Raw genomic sequence first — 24004 nt, 5'->3', positions numbered from 1 at the left:
AAATCCAGATCAGTTATCTGGATCCCAAAAGATACAACTAAAAAAGGCTTGACCTTCACAGCAGGAAAGATATGATTTTACCAATCTTCTCTATTACTGACTCTTAAAGGATTGATAGACTGGACATTTTTGGCAAGCACAGAGAAAAAGTGTATACAGCTGTGGCTATCAGCAACTTATGTTGAAAAATGAGAACATAACATGAAAACATTTTAATGGTGGAAGTTCTGTGGGACTGCTAACCCATGGAGGGCCAGGCATATAGACCTGTTGTGTTTTAACGGGTAGCAAGGAGAGATTTTAACAAATCCGACAGTCAGTGGGCAGTGTATCCCTTATGTAGTCTCCACCAAGTGTTACTTTATTTAGCTAAACATTTGGTAAGAGTTGGATTTCATAATGTTTGAAGTTGCATGCTTTGATAGGGAACTAAAGAGCTGATGTCCTATATTACGAAGTGTGGGAGGGTGAGCACTTTGGGAAACCAGAGGTGATAGTAACAGGGCTGATTCTCTATTCTGAAAACGGATATTCTGACTAAATCACCCCCTGGAAGAGACACATTTCCTCTCAGTTTACTGGCATAACTCATTTTATTATGCCTTGCTTTATTGCATGTTATAGATACTGCATTTTTTAATAAATTGAAGGTTTCTGGCCACCCTTGTTGAGCAAGTCTGTTGTCACCATTTTTTCCAACAACATTTGCTTGCTTGATGTCTTTGAGTCACAATTTGTTAATTCTCACAATATTTCAAACTTTCCTATTATTATTATATGTGTTATGGTGATCTGCGAACAGTGATTGTGGCTTATTGAAAGGTCAGATGATAACATTTTTCAGCAATAAAATATTTTTAATTAAAGTATGTCCATTGTTTTTTAGACATAACAGTAATGCCCACTTAATAGACCACAGTATAGTGCTAACATAACTTTTATTGGGCTGGGAAACCAAAAAGTTCATTTGACTCACTGTATTGTGATATTCTCTTTATGGCAGTGATCTAGAAGCAAAAGCTCACTCTCTCTGAGATATGCCTTTACTCACAAAATTGAAATTGTAACTGCTAAGTTCCCTAGAAACTAGTTTATAAAACAAAGCTCATTTCACTGTTATCCAGCAAAAATAGTTATTTACTTGTAATGAGTTGATATTTAAATTTTCATTAAAAAATGATATTCAGAATGGATACCTGCCATGATCATCACCATGGATTTTTATATATATTAAAGATGCAATTTTCAGGATATTTAAAAATAGTGATACCTCTCATCCATACTTCACCAAAATGAGATTTTGCTTCTTTCTTGGAGCAGCAGTGAAGGAGGATGGTGGGCCAAAAGGGGCACTGTCTCTGAAGGTAGAAGATTGGATTTGAATCTTGACTCTATCTCTTAGGAGATGTGTATCTTTGGCGAGGCCATTTGACTTCTCTCTATAAAATGTGAATAAGAATTCCATCTGTTTCATGGAGTGGTGGAAGGAATTAAAAAATAAGAAAGCACCTGCCCGGGCGCCTGGGTGGCTCAGTGGGTTAAGCCACTGCCTTTGGCTCGGGTCATGATCCCAGGGTTTTGGGATTGAGTCCCGCATTGGGGCTCTCTGCTCAGCGGGGAGCCTGCTTCCTCCTTTCTCTCTCTGCCTGCCTCTCTGCCTACTTGTGATCTCTCTCTGTCAAATAAATAAATAAATTATTAAAAAAAAAAAAAAAAGAAAAGAAAGCACCTGCCAACTCATCTGGCATAGAGTACAAACAATAAACGCACCTTATTTTTTCTTCCTTATTGTAAACCCATTCTTTTCCAAGTATAAAGTTATTCATAAAACAGTTATTGTTCATAATTTAGAACCATCCTGTTGACCCTCACATTTATACCTGATCATTAAAACTTGCTCTTTTTTCTTTTAAGATTTTATTTATTTATTTGACAGAGAGAGATACAGCAAGTGAGGGAACACAAGCAGGGTGTGTGGGAGAGGAACAAGCAGGGCTCCTGATGAACAGGGAGCCCGATGTGGGGCTCAATCCCAGGACTCTAGAATCCTGACCTGAGCTGAAGGCAGATGCCTAATGACTGAGCCACCAGGTGCCCCTAACTTGCTCTTGATGAGAGCTACAAAGCAGGGCACATTTGATATTTTTCCTTTCATTCACGACTCCCATGAGACAAAAAAGACTTACTCCCAGTTTGGAGGGAAGGAATTGCCTGAACCAGGATCTACATTTCCACAAGATTCCCGGGTGATTCGTGTGTACACAAAAGTCCAAGAAATAATGACGAGGTCTGTACCCATCCTATTTTCAATGCAAGCTTCAGATCTGATATGCATATTTTATATCTCCATTTGAGTCCCTGATAAAACAATGAACAAGGTTGAAGACAGAACCTTTCAATATGCCTCTGAAAAATTCTCTCGAGCCTCATCTGATACAGTAATTAAATCAGCATCTTGCTCAGTAATACAAATTCATGGAATTATTAACTATCATCCTCCAAAATGTTTTCTTCATCTTTTTGTGCAGTAATACCATGAGAGACATTTTCTCTAGCATTTTAATTGGGTAATATATCATACATACAGAAGAATATATGGGAGATATGTATAGTTTAAAGCACAATTATAAAGCAAACACCATGAAACAGCACCAGGGTTAAAACATAAATTACCTCCAGCAGCTCAGGATTCCTGTAGCAGCTATTTCCAACCATGTTCCCTTACCTTGAATAGTAATAAGCACTAAGAGCATGACTTCTCTGATAACATCTTTCCCTTGTTTTGGTTTACATTTTTTACACTTAAGTATACATTCTTTTTTTTTTTAATTTTTAAATTTTTTTTATTTTTTATAAACATATAATATATTTTTATCCCCAGGGGTACAGGTCTGTGAATCTCCCGGTTTACACACTTCACAGCACTCACCAAAGCACATACCCTCCCCAATGTCCATAATCCCACCCACCCCCCCTTCTCCCAACCCCCCTCCCCCCAGCAGCCCTCAGTTTGTTTTGTGAGATTAAGAGTCACTTATGGTTTGTTTCCCTCCCAATCCCATCTTGTTTCATTTCTTCTTCTCCCACCCCCTTAAGCCCCCATGTTGCATCACCATTAAGTATACATTCTTGAATAATAAAATTATTTCACCTGTTTTGAGCATTATATAAGAGGATTTCAATGGGATATATTCCTTGCTAATCTCACTCAAAGTTTTATTTGTGTGATTTATCCATGCTGATGTGTTTAGTGTTGATTAGTTCCTTTTCATTGCCAGATTAAGCATTCATGTCCCTCTTTATTCTAATATTCATAAACATTTGGTTTGTTTGCTCTTTTGGGCCATTATAGTATTATACCTGCATACATGTCTCCTGGTGTGTGTGTGCAAAATTTTTACAGGTTCCTTAGCTAGGAGAGGAATACCAGAGTCATGGAGTCTGTAGATGTAGTCAACTTTACTTAATAATGCCAAAAATTCTTCCAAAGTAGTTTGAGCAATTTACATTTTGAAAGAATAAGTGAGAATTCTGACACTGCCCATAAGGGCTTTTTCAGAGGCTGCCTTGAAGGAGTGAAGAACACCAGGTCCTCTGCCATTCTCTGATACATCTATCTGTGACTCTGTTAAAAAAAGGGGGGTGCCTCAAATCAGCGTCATGTTACCCTTATGTCTTATCTCAACGGCTTAACCAAATATCAGGCCTCAAATCAACATCAATCTTTATAGAGGTGTGTGAGAAATTCACATTTTCTTTTTTCAACCAAAATTCCATTTGCCCATTGCCAAGCTAATGATTCCTCTGTATTCACTGTGGCTGCATCAACATCACTGTTGACAGCTCTGGGTCTTCTCATGTTCTCATGTTCTTGGAACAGTGGTAATTCACACAGGTCAGCAGACAATTAGAAGCATCATTCAATAATATGTTTTATCATCTATTCCTTACTCAGTCCCATTTCTTTTTTTCCCTATATCCTTCCACCCCTTCATTCTCATAGAGAAGACTGAAATTTAGCAGCAGCTTTATTCTCCATTTTTTTTTTTTCTTTTTGGTCAGCCACCAAGAGTTACATTACTAGCCCAATGCAGGGAGCCTGTTTCTCCTCTGATCTTCTTGGTCCAAACAAAGAAAACAAGATAAGTCAAATATTCACAGCAAACAAAAATAACTTTTTTCTTACACTCAGCATTGGCACCTTATTTTAAATTTAGCCTTCTGAACATTATTCTCAGAGATCTATGGTGTTCTTTTAAACTGTCTCCTCATTTACATTTTTTGACATCTCTTTGTAAAAGGTAAGCTCATTGGAGAATATTCCTTGCCACCTCACTTCCTGTAGGATTCTCCCCTTTTCCTTCCTCAGTGCAATTATTTCTATTAACATAATCTGCATGATATTTTTAAGATTTCTCCAACATTTGAGATTTCTTTTTCTGTAATGGAGTAAGATGTCATAGCTTCTGTCAACTTTTTCTTTGAAACTCTTGAAGTCTCCTTTCTGAAGTTCCTAGTGCGCGTCTGACTAAGCCCAAGCTTTATCAGAATGAGATTTTTTTCTTTAAAAAAAGAAGAAAAGAAAAAAAAGACACAAATTTATGTATACTTCCTTGATGATAAAAGACCCTTGGCTTATGGAGTATGTGTGTCTCTACATTTCTTCAGTGTGACATGTTTAAGTGCTTTCCTACTTCCTCATCTTTGTGCTTTGATGTTTTCTCCTGGGTGCCTATGCGCCTTTGTCTATCTTGTTAGCACAACCTCTTTCTCCTTACATTTTAATCTACCTTGATCCCCTTCTTTTAGCCATCTCTCTACTAACATACACATGTTTAATTTCTTGGGAATCAAAAAAAAGAAAAAAAAATTCAACTTCCTGCCATGTTTCCGGGACAAATTTGACTCACTGCCATCAAGTTGACACTGCAAACTCAGGAGAAAGAAGTTCTTCTAGGGCCTTGCTTCTCAAGCTTAAGTGTACATCGGACTCATCTAAAGGTTTATTATTAAAAACACACATTGCTGGGCCCTACTCCCTAAGTTTTTGATTCACAGAATTTGCAGTCCTCCCAAGTTTTCAGGTGACGTTGACATTGCTGGTTCAGAGAACACACTTTGAAAACCACTGTAATTAAATGAAATACTAGAATGTTCTGAAGAATTGATTTCCCAACTCAGAGTAACCCAACCCCATACTTTGTTGTTATAAGTGGTAGAGTTTGAGCTGTTCATGTAGACTCATATGTTGCCCTCTTCCAAGTAAGTGTTTCAATGGTATATTATATGTATGAGGAAAAAATCGTGGTATTTCAACACATTTCTCTGCAAAATGAAGGGATTATTTATTCACCACACAGATAATAAGAAAAAAATGATTATTTGAAGAAGAAAAGGCAGTATATTTTGCATTTGGTACACATTGTAGAGTACAAGAGTAGTATAGCATCAGGAAGAAGTGTTTGACTCTGAGAAATATGTTTTTCCAGTTTTGGAGGGGAGGGTGAATGTAGAGAGTGTGTAACAATTCTTCTGGAAAAGAAGGTACTTTGCTGTCTCTGATAAGGTAGCTCACTGCCCAGATACCTTTAACTACATCTTATTATTACTCAGTTCTTCACAACATTTTGTCTTCTAGTCATTGTTTAGGGAGTGAGATGAATCAGTGAAAAGTAAAATTTTCATTGACTGCAAAGGGAGTTTATTCTGATAAGAGTTAGTGGCAACAGTAATGAGGGCTTTAGTGATGGATCTGCTGACAGATCAGGACAAGTGCACTGTGTGCCAACCTTCAGGAGTGAAAGAAACAGCAAAGGAGTGAAGAACAGTCCACCCAAAGACCCCTTTCTCCTACTCCAATACCCTCCCTGTTACACATTTCAAGTAGTTTTAATGCTGCGAACCTCCATTTAAATATGAACGATACTAAAATTCTCTGAAACCATAAAAATACTTTAAAAATGTAATGCTTTCCCACCCTCAGCTTTGTTATGTAAGATATTAGCCAAAACATCACTGGGTCATCTTCATTTTTTTCAAGGAGCTTAAAAGAACACAGTGCAGCCAACTGCTGATCCTTATGTCCAGACCTTAATTCTACTCCCTTTTGATGAGGTCCATATCCCAGGTTCTGCATTCACAACCACAGGCAGTCGCCTAATAATGACTGCCCTTCCATATCTCTCTTTTTCCAAAGGTACCAACACTGAGGTTAAAACCTACTATTAAACACTTGGCATTTTAGGTCATATGCACCTGTGGGGTTTTTTGTTTGTTTGTTTTATTTGTGTTTCTTAATAAAATGACAATGACTATTGTATCTGCCACACAAAAGAAACTAATTTTAGTCAGAAGTGTACAGTATGCTTAAGTGATTTCTTTTTCTCCAACATCTAGTATCTCAGAATTTTCTACAAAATGTAGTGCCCCCCATGAGGAGGCCCACAGTTCCTCAAAGGGTACCTCATTACAAGGATCCCATTCATCTACCTGCTAATTTAATGTCTTGGTCTTCTCTACCATTATGATCTAGCATTACAATTCTCCACACATCTGGAGGAAGAGTTTCCAGAAAGGATACTATTTATTCATGATTACCATTGCTGCCTGGGCATTGAGAAAGTGTCCATGCACAGGGCCTACAGTGTTGTTTGTAATGTGAGCAAACTAACTTCACACTAAATCTGCAGATGAAAAAAAGTGAAGTTCTATATCACCTGCTCAGGAGGTACAGCCAGGACAATGCTCCTTGAGATGTTTGTTGTTCAGGTTGGATAGAGGCCAACAGTCACATGGCTGAGCAGTGATGGAAGAGGAGAGATTTTGGTACAGGACTTCTAAGTTATAAAGTCACTTAGTTTTCTTTAGAGTCACAGATAGAAGAGAGCACAGGACTCCAAATATTAACAGAAAGGATGGAAACAGTACAAAGCATCACATTTTTTCCAGAGTCTCTGGGTCACTCCTAGCTTCCTGCCGTGTCCACAAACATACAGTGGTCTCTCCCCACCCCCCACATCACATCCCTGGTTTCACTTTCTGAAGTTTCGATGTCTTACAGTTTCTGGTCCCCCTAGTCAAGCAGTCTGAAAGCAGATGATCCTCCTTCTGACAAATCATCAGAAGCAGGAGCACCTGGATGGCTCAGTCAGTTGAGTTGACTCTTTGATTTCAGCTCAGGTTAGATCTCAGGGTCATGAGATCCAGCCCTGGGTGGGGCTCCATGCTCAGTAGGGAGTCTTCTTGAGATTCTCTCCTCTTTCTGCAACCTTCCACTCACTGCATTCTGTATTCTCATGCGTGCACGCTCTTTCTCTAAAACAAATAATTTAAAAAAAGAAAGATCAATAACAGCCTAATATTACATCATAATGCCTGTATCATTCTCACTTCGTCTCATCACTAGGTCATGTTTTCTTGTCACATCATCATGAGAAGAAGAGTGAGTAGAGTACAGTAAGATATTTTGAGGGTGCCTGGGTGGCTCAGTGGGTTAAGCCTCTGCCTTCAGCTCAGGTCATGATCTCAGGGTCCTGGGATCGAGTCCTCCATTGGGCTCTCTGCTCAGCAGGGAGCCTGCTAACCCCCTCTCTCTGCCTGCCTCTCTGCCTACTTGTGATCTCTCTCTCTCTCTTTCTGTCAAATAAATAAATAAATAACATTTAAAAATATATATTTTGAGGAACAGAATACATTCATGTAACTTTTATTATGGTATATTGTCGTAATTGTTCTATTTTATTATTAGTTATTTTTTTTGTTCTCTTACTGTACCTAATTTACGGATTAAGTTTTATCATAGATTTATTTAAGCGTAGGAAAAAACATAGTATAAATAGAGTTCAGTGCTATCCATAATTTCAGGCATCCACTGTGGGTCTTGGTATGTGCCCTCTGTGGATAAGGGAGACAACTGTAAATGTAAAATGTTCTTTTAATTAAAACATTCTAGATACACAGTTTCCAACAAATTAGATTTCCCATGATACTGGTGGGAGGTTTAGCTAGATAACCTCTGAGAGATGATTAAATATCTTGCCTAGAAGCCCATTTCAAACTCTGGAATTCCATATGTATATTATGCCATTTGGTTTCTTTATGTACTCATAACCCTCTCCTTTCCTATTCAGAAAAGACAAACAGTTCAGAAAGGAAAAAATCAAGTTGATAAGGTACATACCATTCTTTGTTTGATGGAAGATTTTTAAGAAGATACTTTATCATAGGCAATTACAAAACAAAACAAAATAAAAATATTGAACTCTATTTTGTCTTCAAGGAATTTCCAATAAAGAATGGAGAAACAAAAATAATGAAACTAACATATAGTGATTAAAAAATGGTATTTGAGGAATCCAGAAAATGCTCTAAGACTTCAGAGGAAAGAGCTTTCTTCCAGTTTAAGTTTCTTGAAATTTTTGATGTTGGTTCTAACTTTTGTTTACCAAATATAAGAAACTCTTTTGCACATAATTTGACATGTCTCAGACAATTCTGATGTTCCCTCGGAGATATTGTGACATTAATGATCATATTGATCCAACTGGAAAACCTGACCATGTGATTATTTTATTATAAGCAGCAAATGTGTTTAGCTGTTAAAATTATTCTTAATGCAATGTGCTATTGCTTCATAGATAGGAGATCATTTTGCTATTTCTTTATTATTTAATTTAACTTTTGTCTATACATATTAGGTTAGAATTTGGAACTCTCCCCACTGCCCCAAGCACACACACCCCATATACCAATGCATGTGGCTATTTTCTTGCTTAAAATACACTGCTAACGCAGGTGGCCTTGATGATCAAGTTCCCTTTTACAAATAATTTTTGGCATATTCAATGATCTAATCTAACACAACTCTTCATGACTAGTTCTGTCTTCACAGATACCTGGCCATGAATCAGGAAATTTGTGAGGTCACCTCTAAGTATTCTTTTAATATCTCACCCACCAAAGGAGCAAAGGAGAGAGAGTATGTGTGTGTGTGTGTGTGTGTGTGTGTGTGTGTTTTAGTACTCACTTCTTTTAACTATGCCTTTTTTTATTTTAAATGTCTGAAATAAATTTTCTGGAACCTGTCATTATTATATGCCTTGCACATGGTCCAAAGAAGAATCTGCTTCTGTAGAGAATAACGAAATAAAAGACAGAGGGTACATCCTTATAATGAAATGCAAACTTCTCATTAAAAGGCAAATCCTTCATCTCAAAAGGTTGAACAGGATACAACTTCACTTGACTGGCGGGAATTTCCCATTAAAGCACTGAAAAAATATTCCAACTGAAGACGATTCTTTGGATCTGAACCACTTTCATTTCAATGAATTGGAACATTTGAGTGTACTGTAAGCCCATGTCCTACAAAAATTTATTCTGAGATAATTAAACAAATGTCAGCAAATGGGTTGCCATCCATTATAATTCCTCCTTTCTTTAATATATTTTCCCATCAGAGTTGATGAAATGTTTCATCAACATATGTAGTCTCTATTTAAAAAAAAAAAAAAAAAAAAAAGCTGGCTATTTTTCTGCATTGTTCACCTTTTAATGAATTCTCCTGACACTATTTTCCTCATTCTTATGGATTCTGCCCAAGCTTCTTGTCTTCCAACATTATTCATTCTCTGGACAAGTGTGGCCGTAGATCAAATTCTTAATGTGTATAACTCTGAAGTATTCCTCTCTAGCCTTGGTCTTAAGCAATGTATTCCTTTGTAAATATCTCCAACTTGATGTTTTTCAGGTACTTAAAGCTCAAAATATTGAGCTCAATTCCAGCTCCCCCAATCCCACACAAGGAGTCTTTGGGTTGGTGAGTGCCACTGTGGTACACCAGGCTCCTAAGCCACAGTGGGGCGTCCTCATTCACTGCTCCCTCCTTCCCTTCATTTTTCTTATGTAGGCAGTCACCCAGTCCTATCCACTGTACTTCTTAAATATCCCTTTATTAACTCTTTTTCTTCTGTCTGTTGCCCTTTTAGGGATTCTTTATCTCTTACCTGAAAGTATATTGGAACCTCCTCATCATTCATCACCACAGCCATTAACACTGTTGTAAAATCCCAACACGCAAACATGTGCACACAGGCATTTCAGACCATTCTTCTTACTGTTATCAGAGGGAACTTCTAACATCTATCTCATCGGGTCCCTTCTTGTTTTAAAGATTGTCAATAGCAACCCTTCCTGATTCCTTCAGATGGTAGACAAGACCCTTCTGTGGTCTCCCTTCGGCTTATCTTCTTTTTTGTTCTGGATAACAAATAGTAAACATCATTGCTTAAACTGCTATTGGAGTGGGGGGAAACTCTGCTATTGGAGGGAGTGGTGGACCTCATTGCACTTCCATACCAAGAAGAATCCAGTATTATTCCAAACGGAGTAGTTCAGTGCTGAGTGCCATTCCATTCCTTTAGAAACTTGCTCAGTATTTCCTTGTAAATAGCTCCAGTGTGGTCCAGACAGCTGCCAGCCCCAATTCTAAGGGAGTGTTGTTTTTGCTGTGTGTGTTCTTATTGGTTTTTTTGTTGTTGTTGTTGTTTGTTTTTTGTTTTTGTTTTTGTTTTTTTTTTAAAACAGTGCCTTGACATAGCAATATGCATTTGAAAACTCTCCCCTAAATACCTGCTTATGTAACTGATTGCAGTGGCTTCAAATAGCCCTGATCTCTCAGTCAAAGCAGACACCCACTTACCAAGTTAATTGTGCTTCCACAAAGCACCTCTATGTAAATGAAAGATGCTAGGCTGTTTTCTTTACATAAGCTTTGTAAAAAAGAGAGACTCTCACCTTATTCATAAGGAATGTGTGACATAGTCGCCTAGAATTCTCTGACTACTTGCAAAATTATAGGGAAATGAACCTGTGTTGCAGTAAAGTAGAGTGATGGTGAATGTCTTTAGGACAATGAACCAGACTTCCACATTTTTGTGCCTGTAATAGAGTTTCATTTGTAGCAGGTGCTAAAAAACTGGTTCTTTGTTGGGTGTGTTAAGTTGGAAACCATGTCTTTGTGTGTCCTTGTTATATTTGCATTTCTCATTCTGTATCTTTTCTCCTTCTTTTCACTTTAATATAATCAAGTCATTTGAATGAAAATATCTGCTATCAATGAGGGAGAGGAAATACATTGGCTTTCTATTAACACTGTGATAGACACAGTGTTCTTAGCATTCTTGAATCAACATCAGTGATGCCTGTGAGATGGTACAGACTATTGGAGAGAGAACATGTAGTTATAGCAAGCATGAAATATACTGAAGCAAACATATTAAAATCAAAGTCTGCTGTTAATTATTTTGATGAAATTGTATTTCTCTGAACAATCCCATGGGTTGAAAAGACAGTGGGCAAACACAAAATGGAAACCATGTCGGTGTAGAATCATCACACCTGGCTTTTGTGTGGTGTCCTTTTACATAGGAAATTTAAAGAGAGGTGATAAAGTAGGGAAGCTAAGAGAGGCTCCTTCACCAGATGCTTTTGGTTATAGAAGGACCGTTTTAGTCCCAGGTTCTCCAAACCTTAAAGGCAAACTGCTCTTGCCAGTCATGTGGCCTGTGATACATCTAGAATGTCTTGTCTAAAAAATGGGCAAGAGATCTCAGTTCATTTCCTAACCCTTTGTAGGAACAGGTTCAAGAGAATTCTCTATGCTAAAGTTTGTGCTTTAGAAAGCAAGGTAGTGATTTGTGGAAGAAAAATACATTGATTGTCAAATTATGAGAAATTGGGCTATTGAAGCTTGGCACTATTTTAGAAAACTGAGAAGTAAATTGAAACCAACCTAAAAAAGGAGTGCAATTTTGATTAGAAGCATTGTCTCCAAACTTCATGAAACAGAGCTAGGTGATATTAGAACTGCCACAGCTGAGGGATATTTATGTGTGCCTGGAAGAAGCCGCAATCATGTTTATCGAGTGGAGGCAATTAAACTCCCAAAGGCTAGAATGTAGGTCGGCCTGCCTCAAAATGGCCTAATTTTGAATAGTAAATTTACAGTGATGATGACTTTCAGTATTATGAGACTGTCCGCCTTCGTATTTTCCCCTATTGTATAAAAATCCCTTTTGCAAAAAAGTAAATCAATTGCCAAAACAGTTTGGGAGAATCCATTATATATGCTTTTACTCACTATAACTTACTACCACCGAATTTATTAAGATTGCCATACATCCCAAACCAAAAAATGGGGAAATTGGATCAAATAGTGGATATTAGCTTTGAAAAATCTTACAGGATATAAAATAAAAACACTTATCAGAATGCTCCCTGAATTTTTCTGAGTTAGGTAATAAAATAACATGAAATTTTACCTTTCTTACTAAAACTAGAACTACAGTCATTAGGCATAACTTAATATGCTTCCAACATATTTTCTTGCTTAACTTGAGTGGGTTACTTCTTTCCTACATCAGGCAAGTATTTGTATGTACATATTTTTATTTAAAATTAACCTTAAACAAAGAAAACCAGAAAAGTGATTCTTCTCCTCTCAAGAAATACAAGCAGAAAATAATTTTCTAAATCTTTAAAGATTTTTGAATAATCTTTTGCAGTGAAATTATCAAGGAAAAAACACTCACTTAGCTTTTGAATTAATTTTTTACTCTGGTATCTTAAAAGTGTTATTAGCCTTTTAAAAATTTACCTCCCAAATGCATCCAAATGCTCCTTTGCTAGATATCCAAGAATATAGAGCTTAATACAGAGATTAGCCCATGCACTTGAGAAAAATATGTCACATCAACCCAGAAAATGTTAACACACTTGCAAAGGTGAGCCATTACACCCTCATCTCTTATGCCGAGAGAAGTAATATTTAACCCACGTGGAGCTGCAAGATAGGAGAGTACTTACTTTCTGAGCTTTATCAAAAGGCTTTCAATTATTTTAATATCTTTGAGGCTGGATATCTTGGTAGTCATGAAGAAAAATTTCATGGACCTCATTAGAATGTATATCACACATGATACTTTCAAAGCATGTCTGTCCTTTGGGGGATTAAACAGGAAAGGTAATTTAGTGAAGATAAAATGGACTTAAGAAAGCATTGTATTCTTTATCTAGTATTTTACTGACATAGTTCAATAATTATCCCTCACTGTGGCTTTGAGGTAGTTGTCTTTCAAATAAAGGAAGGACAACGATGGGAAAGAGAAGAGGAGGAAAACTGAAAGGGTCAGAGGGAAGGAGAGAGAGGAGAAAAGGGCAGGGAAAAAAGGCAGCAGAGGTAGGGGAGAAGGTAGATGGAGCAAGGACAATGTAGGGAGGAGGTTCATTTAAGATGATGAGATATTAACATCTGATCACTTCAGCAGACACTCAGACTTGTCACTTTTATTTTATCAAAAAATTAAGACACAGCTGTGGTGAGCCCATAACTGCAAATAAAAGTTACACTCTCAGTTTCACTTTCTTTCCCAATATGTCAGTTCCTCTACCTTTCCTTGAAATATGTACCCCAAATTCATTTCCTCTAGCTTCAGAAATATACCACTTTTCATTTTCTATCTTCACTGAACTTGGAAGGCCAAATGGAGCAATAAAATGGATAGCAATGCTAATTAACTAATTATACGTAGCGACCCCTTTGAATGAATTTTTTTTTTTAATTTTAAAGATATTTATTTATGTATTTGTCAGAGAAAGAGAGCACAAGCAGGGGGAGAGACAGGCAGAGAGAGAAGCAGGCTCCCTGCTGAGGAAGGAGCTGGATTCAGGACTGGATCCCAGAACTCTGGGATCAGGACCTGAGCTGAAAGCAGCTGCTTAACCAACTGAGCCACCCAGGCATCCCATTGCATGAAACTTATATTCAATCTTGGAAAACAAAGAAAAATAGAAAGTAGAAGAAATTAGAAAAATGGAGCTCATAAATGGCAATGCTATCTCCCCACTGCAGAAATTAATGGCATATTTCCTGGAAGTTGTAACCAACCTCATAACTTAGACCTCTATGATTACAATTATCTTGGATAATTCAAGAAAGAAAGAAAGCTTAGAGTGATGTTTTATGTATAGCAAATACTCAAAACACGTTTGTTTGATTGGTCAATTAATTTGGCTTCTGTTTTCAGGTTAAAAAAAATGCATGGGAAGGAACAATACAAAGAAAAAAATTAAAAAGACACCATGAGCCGGGACGCCTGGGTGGCTCAGTTGGTTAAGCAGCTGCCTTCGGCTCAGGTCATGATCCCAGCGTCCTGGGATCGAGTCCCACATTGGGCTCCTTGCTCAGCAGGGAGCCTGCTTCTCCCTCTGCCTCTGCTGCCACTCTGTCTGCCTGTGCTCACTCTCTGCCTACCCTCTCTCTGATAAATAAATAAAATCTTTAAAAAAAAAAAAAAAAGACACCATGAGGGTTTGGAACTCAAGTTCAATGGAAGACAAAGTAATATTAAGCCACCAAGGTTCTCACAGTCTTTTCTTTGAGAAGACAATGCCAGGGGCGTCTGGGTGGCTCAGTGGGTTAAGCCTCTGCCTTCGGCTCAGGTCATGATCTCAGGGTCCTGGTATCAAGCCCCACATCATGCTCTTTGCTTGATGGGGAGCCTGCTTTTCCGTGCTTCTCTGCCTACTTGTGATCTCTCTCTCTCTGTCAAATAAATAAATAAAATCTTAAAAAAAAAAGAAAGAAAGAAAGAAAGAAAAGACAATGCCAGTTAGCCAGTGCAAATTCAGATTAACTTGTGAGTTAAGTGTTAACACTTTACCTTATCATCGTAGCCAAGAATCTGCTGTTATTTACCTGTAACTTTAAGTAGAATGCTGTTGTTCATTATATTTTAATGGACAAAATCACAGTCCTTCATGGAGAAGAATGAACCATCATAATTCAAGTTGACTTAGAAGCCACTAGGCAGATTGCTTAGGACTTGAGCCCAGAAACAAGGAAGTCTTGATTCTTGGCCCTCCCTCCTCTTCCACTGCTTGTTAAAGTGAAATTTGATTATCAGTCAAACCTAATTTATCATTCCCATTCCTAACTTCCCTTCATGCCATTCCCTTAACATATTTATTTTTATTATTTTTGTTGATGAGTCAATAGTGCTTTGAAAAAAAATAATATAAAATAGCCCAACTAACCAAGAAAGCAGATGTGACCTATAATTTTATACCAAATCAGAGCCAATGTTAAATTTTGATGATTTCCTTTGAATATTTATACATGCATATTTATTTTTACATGGTTGAGATCATGCTGTATGTTTTTAATTTTGCAGCCCTCAGCAGTTATCTGCATTCTTCAGCAATGTCTTCAGAGTTTAATACTCTGTGCTGCTTTATTTTCTCCCTACCTTATAGGTTTTGTTTCTATAACAAAAGTACAAATGCTTCCAAGGAAGAGATATTTTTCTTCTGTTTATTTGTCCTTATCTTGTTTTCTACACACACACTAACAATTTGCCTTTCCAGACACTCAACCCACATATTGTTTGGATTTATTAGATTTATGGGAATCATTAGAGTAACTAAATCACTTTTGGCAACTCCTGTACCTTTAGGAAGGAAGCTTTTCTCCAAGAATCTCTAGAGCTCCAGAAGAGATGTTCTTTGGAAAAAGGCCTGGGTGTGAGGAAAATTTATTTTCCAGAATAGTGTGCATTCTAGAAAATCTAAAAAAATAAAAAATAATTTTTAAAAATGATGCTTTTATAAGCAGGTTGGTCTTGGCTTAAATAAAGCTATGAGGAACGTAAGAAAACCATCCAGTGCCCCCTCTCTAGTGTCTATCTCCATCTCAAGGCACACCTAAAGTTCATTTTTCACACTGCAGTCAAAGAGAGCTTTTGAATAAGCAAATCTCCATATTCATATTCACTACTGGTACTCATCTCGGCATCACTCCTATGCACTGTATATTCCAGTCATTCTCAAAGTCTCGGGAACACTACATGAATATTCTCCTTTCTAGACCTTTGCAATGCTGTTCCCTCTGCCTAGAAGATCATTCTTCCCCAAGACAACCAACTAATACCCCGTCTTTACCTGGATAATTGTTACTCATGCTTCAGGTCTCAGCTATGATGCCCTTCTTTTAGGAAGATCTTCTTAGTTATTGCTAGGCTAGCTGATTATTTCTTATTGCTCCCTTAATACTTACATATATATTTTTAAAGGCCTTTCTGCTTACATATTTCCCCCTATCTTCCACTTCACCCCAAGCATAGGCTTTCTGAATATAGGAACTATAGCTGTTCACCATTCTAACCTCAAAAGCTGGCTGACACAAAGCATGAGTTCACTGAATACATCTCCAGCGGAATGAATGACTCTGTCTTTCTTGACTGTTTCCGTCTGTATGTTGCATCCTCAAGCATGCCCAGACTTTTCCACAGGACGGCCCCATGTAGTTCCCTACAATACGTATGCTTTTGATCCTTCCTCTTTCCCTTTGATTTCTCAATCAAAAGTTTGAACTCTACTTTTTGTCTCTGTAACTTGTTAGTCTGATCTATTTTTCCACTCAGAGGTATTAATGGCTCAGGTGCCACGCTCTTGATATAGCATGTGACTGAAAGCTAGAGTGATTTTTGGAGAGTTTCTTGCCCAAAGGAAAAAGCTGTTATGGCAGGTCTTTTGACGCCTCTCCTGGAGGGGGCACTGCACTTAAGGCCTTTGTACATTCCACAGATGTTCCCATACCAATGATGGCCAGCTTCCTTTATGGAGAATAACATTAAAGCTAAATGTTCTTTGATATAGAATGCTTCACTGTGAGTGGTTCCATTGATCCTTTTATGAAAGACTCTTTTAAAATAGTGATATTGCTTGCAATTGAAATTTTTGGAATAGGTCACTAAGATGAATTACAGAAAAACAGAAAGTTCATTGTTATGCACCTCACATGAAAGTAGATGTTAACTCTACTTCCACACTTTTAAAAGATATTTGTGTAAAGATTTGGCATTGAGGGGTGCCTGGGTGGCTCGGTGGGGTAAAGCCTTTGCCTTCAGCTCAGGTCATAATCTCAGGGTCCTGGGATCGAGCCCCGCATCAGGCTCTCTGCTCAGCAGGGAGCCCGCTTCCTCCCCAATCTCTCTCTCTGCCTGCCTCTCTGCCTGCTTGTGATCTGTCAAATAAATTTTAAAAATCTTCTAAAAAATGTTTTAAAAAATGTTTAAAAAAAAGATTTGGCATCAATAAAGGAGAAATTAAATGTATTTATTCAATTATGTGATAAGTAAACCAATACAGAGGACAGAATACTCATGAAATAAATATTTGAAGAGAAAATGAATTTTACTGTATAAGAAATTAATTCATTTGGACACTGAGAGATGATTTACATCTAGGTAAAATTGGGCAAACTCTTGATCTTTTTCCACTTGAGAAGAATTCTCTCTGGAAGTTATTCAAAGAGAGAGAAAAAAGCTACTGGGGTCCAGATTTTAAAGGAGCTAAAAAGCTTCTTGTTTCTATGGAAATGGACATGGGCCATCTTATGTTTCTTTTTCCTTCTTATTGCTTTTTCCCTTAGGGTAGATTTCTCTAGTCTACTTTGCAGTGTCTAATGACTTTACCACAGATGAATCATTAAATACAGAGCTAATGAAACCTTTAGAAATAATATACGCCAAGACTTTTATTTTTGAGGTGGCGTTGGTATCCAGAGAAATCAAGCAGCATGCCCCGTCACCTTGCTACAATCGTAGCAGAACTGGAACTTGGAGCCAGATGCCTGGATTCTGTCCCCTGTGTTCTCTTATTACAGAGATTTGCTGGGAAATGTAGAAGAATATTAGGTTTCTAAGTGAATAGACAGTGTTATTCAAGTATTTAATTTATGACATGCTAATAAGAATAATACCCAACACTTTCTGAACACTAGTCTAAATGTTTCGTTCGCATTTGCACACTTGATCCTCACAATGCCATGTGATTTTTATTTTAACCTGTGATAAGACTGACGTCCAGACAGCTCCACACCTTGCCCATGTTGACACTGGGACTCTTATTGAAACAGCTGAACTCTTGGGTCTGTGTACATTATTGCTATCTTATACTTCCCTTCATTCAAATATATTCATAAATTATTTAAACACATGTGCAGTTGTAGTAAAAACATACATGTTCGAGTCAAAAAGAGGAATAAGTGATTGACTATGCCACTTAGTAGTTGCATAACTTGACATTATCTTCCCCTGCCCCGAGGTACCTGTGTCCTCCTTGGTGACTTGAGACTACTACAACATAGCACTTTCTCATAGAATGAAAGGAAGAGTTACCTAGGATGATGCAAAGAAAGTTCTTAAATCTTAAAACTAAGTCTGTCACATGTGTTAGAAAGTGATATGCTAGAATGCATTTTTAATATTCATTTATATTCTGACTGGCTAAAGTCTGCATTTCATTTCAACAACATAAAGCTTCTTTTTTTTAACTTTTCCTATTTGAAAAAAAAATTAAAATGCACTACTATGCTCTCCTAGTTGAGTAATGTGTCCTTATAAGAAATTCAACTTATTCTTTATTAGGGCAGTTTAGTGCTTTTAAGTCTTCATTTTAAAAATATTTATTTATTTATTTATTTATTTGAGAGAGAGGAAGAACACAGAGTGAGAGTGAGAGGAAGAAGCAGATTCCCCACTAAGCAGAGAGCTTGATGTGGGACTTCATCCCAAGATCCTGAGATCATGACCTGAGCCACCCAGACACCCTAAAGCCTTCATTCTTTTTTCTTTAACTAAATACCATATAGGAACTGCTTTCTCATTATTTGCTTGTTTCTACTAAACATGAAGCTCTGATGAGGAAATTCAAGATAGCTGATGATTTCATTTAATCATAGTTTATTCTACAATATTTGATTTTGAGAATAAAACAAAGGGATGTAAGTTAAGAAATAAATAGGAGGGAAAGTCTTTTAAACATCAAGCAAACAAAACAACCAACTTTAGCATTCCTTCAGAAATGTCCCTGTCTACTATACATAGATAGGTAGATTTTCTTTTCAGCAGTAAAAGACTGACGATCTAAAAGTTTCCAATATCCTTGCCGAGTCGACCTCATTGAAAATCAATGCAATCTGAAATGCGATTGTCTTGGACAGAAGCTCTGCAGCTAAATTATCTTGCAATCACAGAAAGTATTTTAACGGCAACCTAGCACATACACGGAGCAGATAGGACACTTACTCCCCTATAATTTCAAAGCCTCATTGAATTTTTTTTTTTTTCTCTGCACAATGGTTTATGACATTAATGTCTCTTTCCTCTTGTAGCGCTTGAAGAATTTATTCTTTGATCTTGTCTCGGGATTTTAATTTCCTTTTCTACTGTAGAGGTTTAGATTGGGCGGTAGTTTTCAAGAGCTACAAAGTAGTAACCGTAAATGAAATAAGACCTAAAGAACCCAAGATTTTTTTTTCTTTTTTTCTTTTCCCCCTAGCATTACTGCTTCTGGAGAGAGAGTATGATGTGATGCTTCCTGGCTATGAGGTAGCCTCCTAACCTGTAAATGCATTGATTCACCTTGGAACAATTCACCTACCACAGACGGGCTCAGCTGACATTTTTTTCATGCTGCATCAAGAACCTGAAATGCTGCAGGGACTTCTTAATGGAGCTCTTTCCTTTCAAGTCACCCTGACTTGCTAAGTCATCTGCCACAGTGCAGTGAGAGAGCACTCCAAAAAGGAAAGCACGCCATTCATTCCCTGCTTAAAACACAGTAGTTTTTTACTACAGAACAATTAATTCCAGCTCCTTAATAAGGCTTTGCTGGTTCTTCCTGAAAAGGCCCTGCTTTCCTCTCTAGCCTCAGACTTCCTCCTTTCTGTCAGTTCATTGAACCTTGAGCTGTCCTTTGCCCCGAGGCCACAGTGCCTACAAACCCTTTTCCAAGTACTAAGTCCCTCTGTCAGTTGACTAGCCCCTCCACATGTTTGGTATGCAGTAAAAATGGAAGAGGAAACACATTTTAGGGAAATGTTACACTACAGTAAAGGGATTGAGGGGAAAAAAAGGGTAAAACTTGTATTTGTGTGTTTCTGCACCAGCCTCTAGTTTCTGCATATACCTCTCTTCATCTGAGGCCCTATTGTCCTCAGATACTTCGAGCTATCTCTCACTTCTCCTATTCTTAGCAAAATGGTCTCTTAAAAAATAATGTAAGATTAGTTACATACATCTCAGGTGAACTTAGTTAACCGATAGGGAACGTTCATTTTATAGCGGGCTGTGTTCTAGGCACAGGGAAATTACCAGTGAGCAAGATAGGAAAGGTGCCTACTCTCAAGGAGCACACAGTCCAGTGGAGGAGAAATTGATTGATTAAATAAGATCGCTTCAGATAGGAATCTTTTGGAGGAAAAAGACAACATAGCAGTATGTGATAAAGTGGTGTGTGGGAAGGAGGTATAGTTTAGATCATCATGTGGTTCAAATGGTCTTCTGGTAGATAAGGCATCCAGGAGGAAGCAGCCCTCGCCTTAGAATCATGGAGGAAAGCATTAGTTGCAAAGGCCATGTGGTGAAAATTAGCTTGGTGTGTTCAAGCAGTGGGAGAAAGGTGGGAAGGCTGGAACAGAATTCATGGGGAGAAGAGGGGTGGGAGACAAGATCAGAGTCTCAGCCAGCAGTGGACATGCAGGGCCTTGCAGACATGGTAAGGAATTCTTCTTTTATTCTTAATGCAAGTGGAAGCCAGTAGCTTTTAAGAGTATAAATGGTGTAGTCTCATTTAGAGTTATGCCAGTGAGTTCTGGCTTTAAGGTGGAGAAATAGACTGAAGAAAAGCAGAAGTGGGCACAAGGATATGAGTTAGGAGCTTCAATTCATCCCCTGTTGATGATGCCGGTTCAGTTCAATGAAACACTGAAACAGGAAAGCACTGGAAGTGATGTGTTACCATTTTGTCATATTTTTAAGGTTTATCTTCATGATGACATAAATGGGATTTCTCCACTTAAAGGAACTTTGGCATTTGTGTAGGAGGTTTTATTGGAACAGGAGGAAGTTGAATCAATAGAAATGGTAGGCGTTTGGTTTAATGGAGAGTAAAATATTGGGAAATAAGAAATCTACACATGAAACAAGTTTTAATCATAAAGCGCAGTTAATGGGGACTAGGACCTAAAGCAGCTTCCCTGAAATCACTCCTATAGGATTCTAGAAAGTTCTGGATTTGGAATTAGAATTGTGTTGCAACCCTGTCTCATCACTTTGACTAACAGGTTTCCCTTCTCTGAGCCTCTATGTTTGCTCATCTGTTAAACAAAAACGTCCTCCTGGCAATTGGTGAGATTGTTTCATGCCATAAAAGTAATCAATTCATGGCTCTATAATAACGATATCATTTCTGGCATTCAGCTCTCACCAGCATAGCTTTATAGGTGGTATTTTTATAGATTAATAGAGCTGAAATATATCTTCAATATTATATAAACATTTACTCATATATTCATATCTGTTCATTTTAGAGATGATAAAATGGAAACCTGCAATGGGAACTGAACAGCCAAAGTTTTCTTAAATTGTTAGTGTGAGGTGCATGCTGCAACCCAGGTCACATGACTTCCTGATTACTGACAGGTCCAAGGAAGTTCTGCCCAGAGGATAATTAAAACACATGTTCCATTCATTTTTTGTTTCTCCTATATAGAAACACTCATGAATCGGAAAGTTGGGAAACTCCTCTACCACCCCTTACAAAAGAGTAGAACTTTACCTTACAAATATTTCTCAAACTATACTGAGTAGGATGATTGGGCCAATGACTGTACAAAATGTGGACCTTTCAGCAGAGGTAACTGTTCAAGGACTTCTAAAGACCTTGTTTATTTTGTTCTGGTACAAGAAATAGAATAGATTAAGAGAGGAAAAATTCATTCTATTTGTAACATCCATTTAAATATAATGGGATGAAAGCATATCTTTTATGAAGTAATCTTTGTGAGAAATGGAAATTAGACAACTTCAAAAGGAGGGTGAGCAGTTAGCCAAACTCAATAAAGATCTGTTATTTAAAAATCTATATATTGCCTTCTGTAGAGTTTTGACTTTGGTCCAGACACATTATCAGCGCCCTCTTTGATCCACTATAATCTCCAAATGAGGCCTGAGGGATGCATAAATCTTTGTTCTGTTGCTAAAGATCCCTGGGAAATCTTTTTGATGACAGGAATGAGTAAAGACAGATGGAACTGCACATTCTTAAGTGAATAAATATAGCTTTTAAAATACTTTCTCTTTCAAATAATCAAAAGCACAAGTCAACATCACAGACGGGATTTCAAGAAGTAGAAACAGGGGTGGAGCTAAAAATTATACCAAGCTTAAAACAAAAATAAACAAGACTGATTGAGGAACAAGAATGGAGATTATTTAGAGTGGAAACCATATTCCAGTCTGTCACTGCTGGGATAGGATTCCCACTCCCTCTTTGAAGTTTTCCTATCTTTTCACTTGCAGCTCATCAAAGAAACCTACAGGTTTCAAAAGAGAGCATTGGGAACCTCTAGCTGGAATGTTAGATAGATAGATAGGTAAATGATAGATAGATATGGAAAATTTACAAAGATGCCTTGGAAGTGGGAGATTTACCAAGCAAAGGGGAATAAAACTCAAATAAATTCTTATTTAAAAATATATTGTTGGGGCGCCTGGGTGGCTCAGTGGGTTAAAGCCTCTGCCTTTGGCTCAGGTCATGATCCCTGGGTCCTGGGATTGAGCCCCACGTCAGGCTCTATGCTTGGCAGGGAGCCTGCTTCCCTTCCTCTCTCTCTGCCTTCCTCTCTGCCTACTTGTGATCTCTGTCAAATAAATAAATACAATCTTTAAAAAATATATATCATTCAACTGGAATTGGTCAGGTTGTATTAAATAGAAAAATTGCTTTTATTGAACATGTGGAAGGGAAATGGGTATGTGAGATGACTGTAAAATTTCTTCCTCACAGTTCTTAATTATCCTTCTTACACCACTGGTCATTTCTATAAATTTTTCAGACTGTTTGTGTTTACAACACACTTTCAACTATTACAGTTACTTTGGTGTATGTTAAAAATATGTATGGGAACAAGCACCTCAGACCTAAGTGTTCTCCTTCAGGAGAACTGTCACACCTGTCTCGTTGAGTATACAGTGCCTCACAGCTCTGTGAAAATCACCACAGTTATCAGACTGTTGGGTTTGTTGCCCTTCCATACTACCTTTCCAGAAAGAACGGTTCCCGGTTCTGACTCTACACTTTTCTATCCTCATGAGATAAAAGTCTTGCTTGATGTAGCAAATGCAAATTCTCCTTATAGCATAAATTTACCTTTGTGCCTGCATTTTGCGCAGTACCTGTGGCCCATTTTCAATGCTATGCTCTGTCTTGTAGCCTGCTATCAGGCTCAGTATCATGTCGGACAAGCATTGCCATGGAAGTAAATGACAGTTGTGGCAAAAAGAAAATACCCAAATTGTTGAAAATTTGGTGATGTCTGTCAGGGATTTCTTTCTGAGGAGGCACCAATGGCTGAGAATTACTGCTCTGAATTAAGCAACTCAGTGTCCACCTTGAATGTACCTTAGAGAGAAGTGATTGCTTCTCTTATAAATATCCTACTCATATGACTTTGTCTGCTCTACATTGTGTGAAATTCTGAAACCAAAATGACTTTTGGCCACCCCATCTGAAATCTCATCAGTTTTGTTTGGGGGATTTGTCCACTGTGTTCTATGGGGAAAAGATCAACCAATGTCTGAGGCACAATTTTGGAGGGAATTATGTAATGAATGAACAGATGTTCACATAATATTTAGAAAACCTCTCAACCCTATTATATTAATTGTAAAAAAAAATAGTATCTTCTATTTATTCTGCAATATATGGTTGTATCCCCAGAGTATGAATGTTTGTGATGTTTGTGTGTGCTTGCATGTCTTGGTGTAGGTGTGTGTGTTAACCATGAAAAGTTTAATGTGTATTTATTAAATGAATTATTATTTTAATTTTTGAAATATTGTTAACTCATGCCATGTTTTACTTTTGGCTGAAACTGAGTCAT

General features: G+C 37.6%; 1 protein-coding gene across 4 annotated transcripts in view; it reads left to right on the top strand.

Moving 5' to 3' along the window:
- The window catches only part of PTCHD4 (patched domain containing 4), a gene marked incomplete at its 5' end in the record, with an annotated part of 184108 nt that overhangs the window by 26599 nt on the left and 133505 nt on the right, over positions 1 to 24004 (top strand). The window lies entirely within an intron of this gene.

Source organism: Mustela nivalis (assembly GCF_964662115.1).
Source record: "Mustela nivalis genome assembly, chromosome: 5".
In the NCBI taxonomy this organism is placed as follows: Eukaryota; Metazoa; Chordata; class Mammalia; order Carnivora; family Mustelidae; genus Mustela; species Mustela nivalis.
Note: the sequence above shows the minus strand (reverse complement) of the source record. Positions and strands in the feature narration are given on the sequence as shown.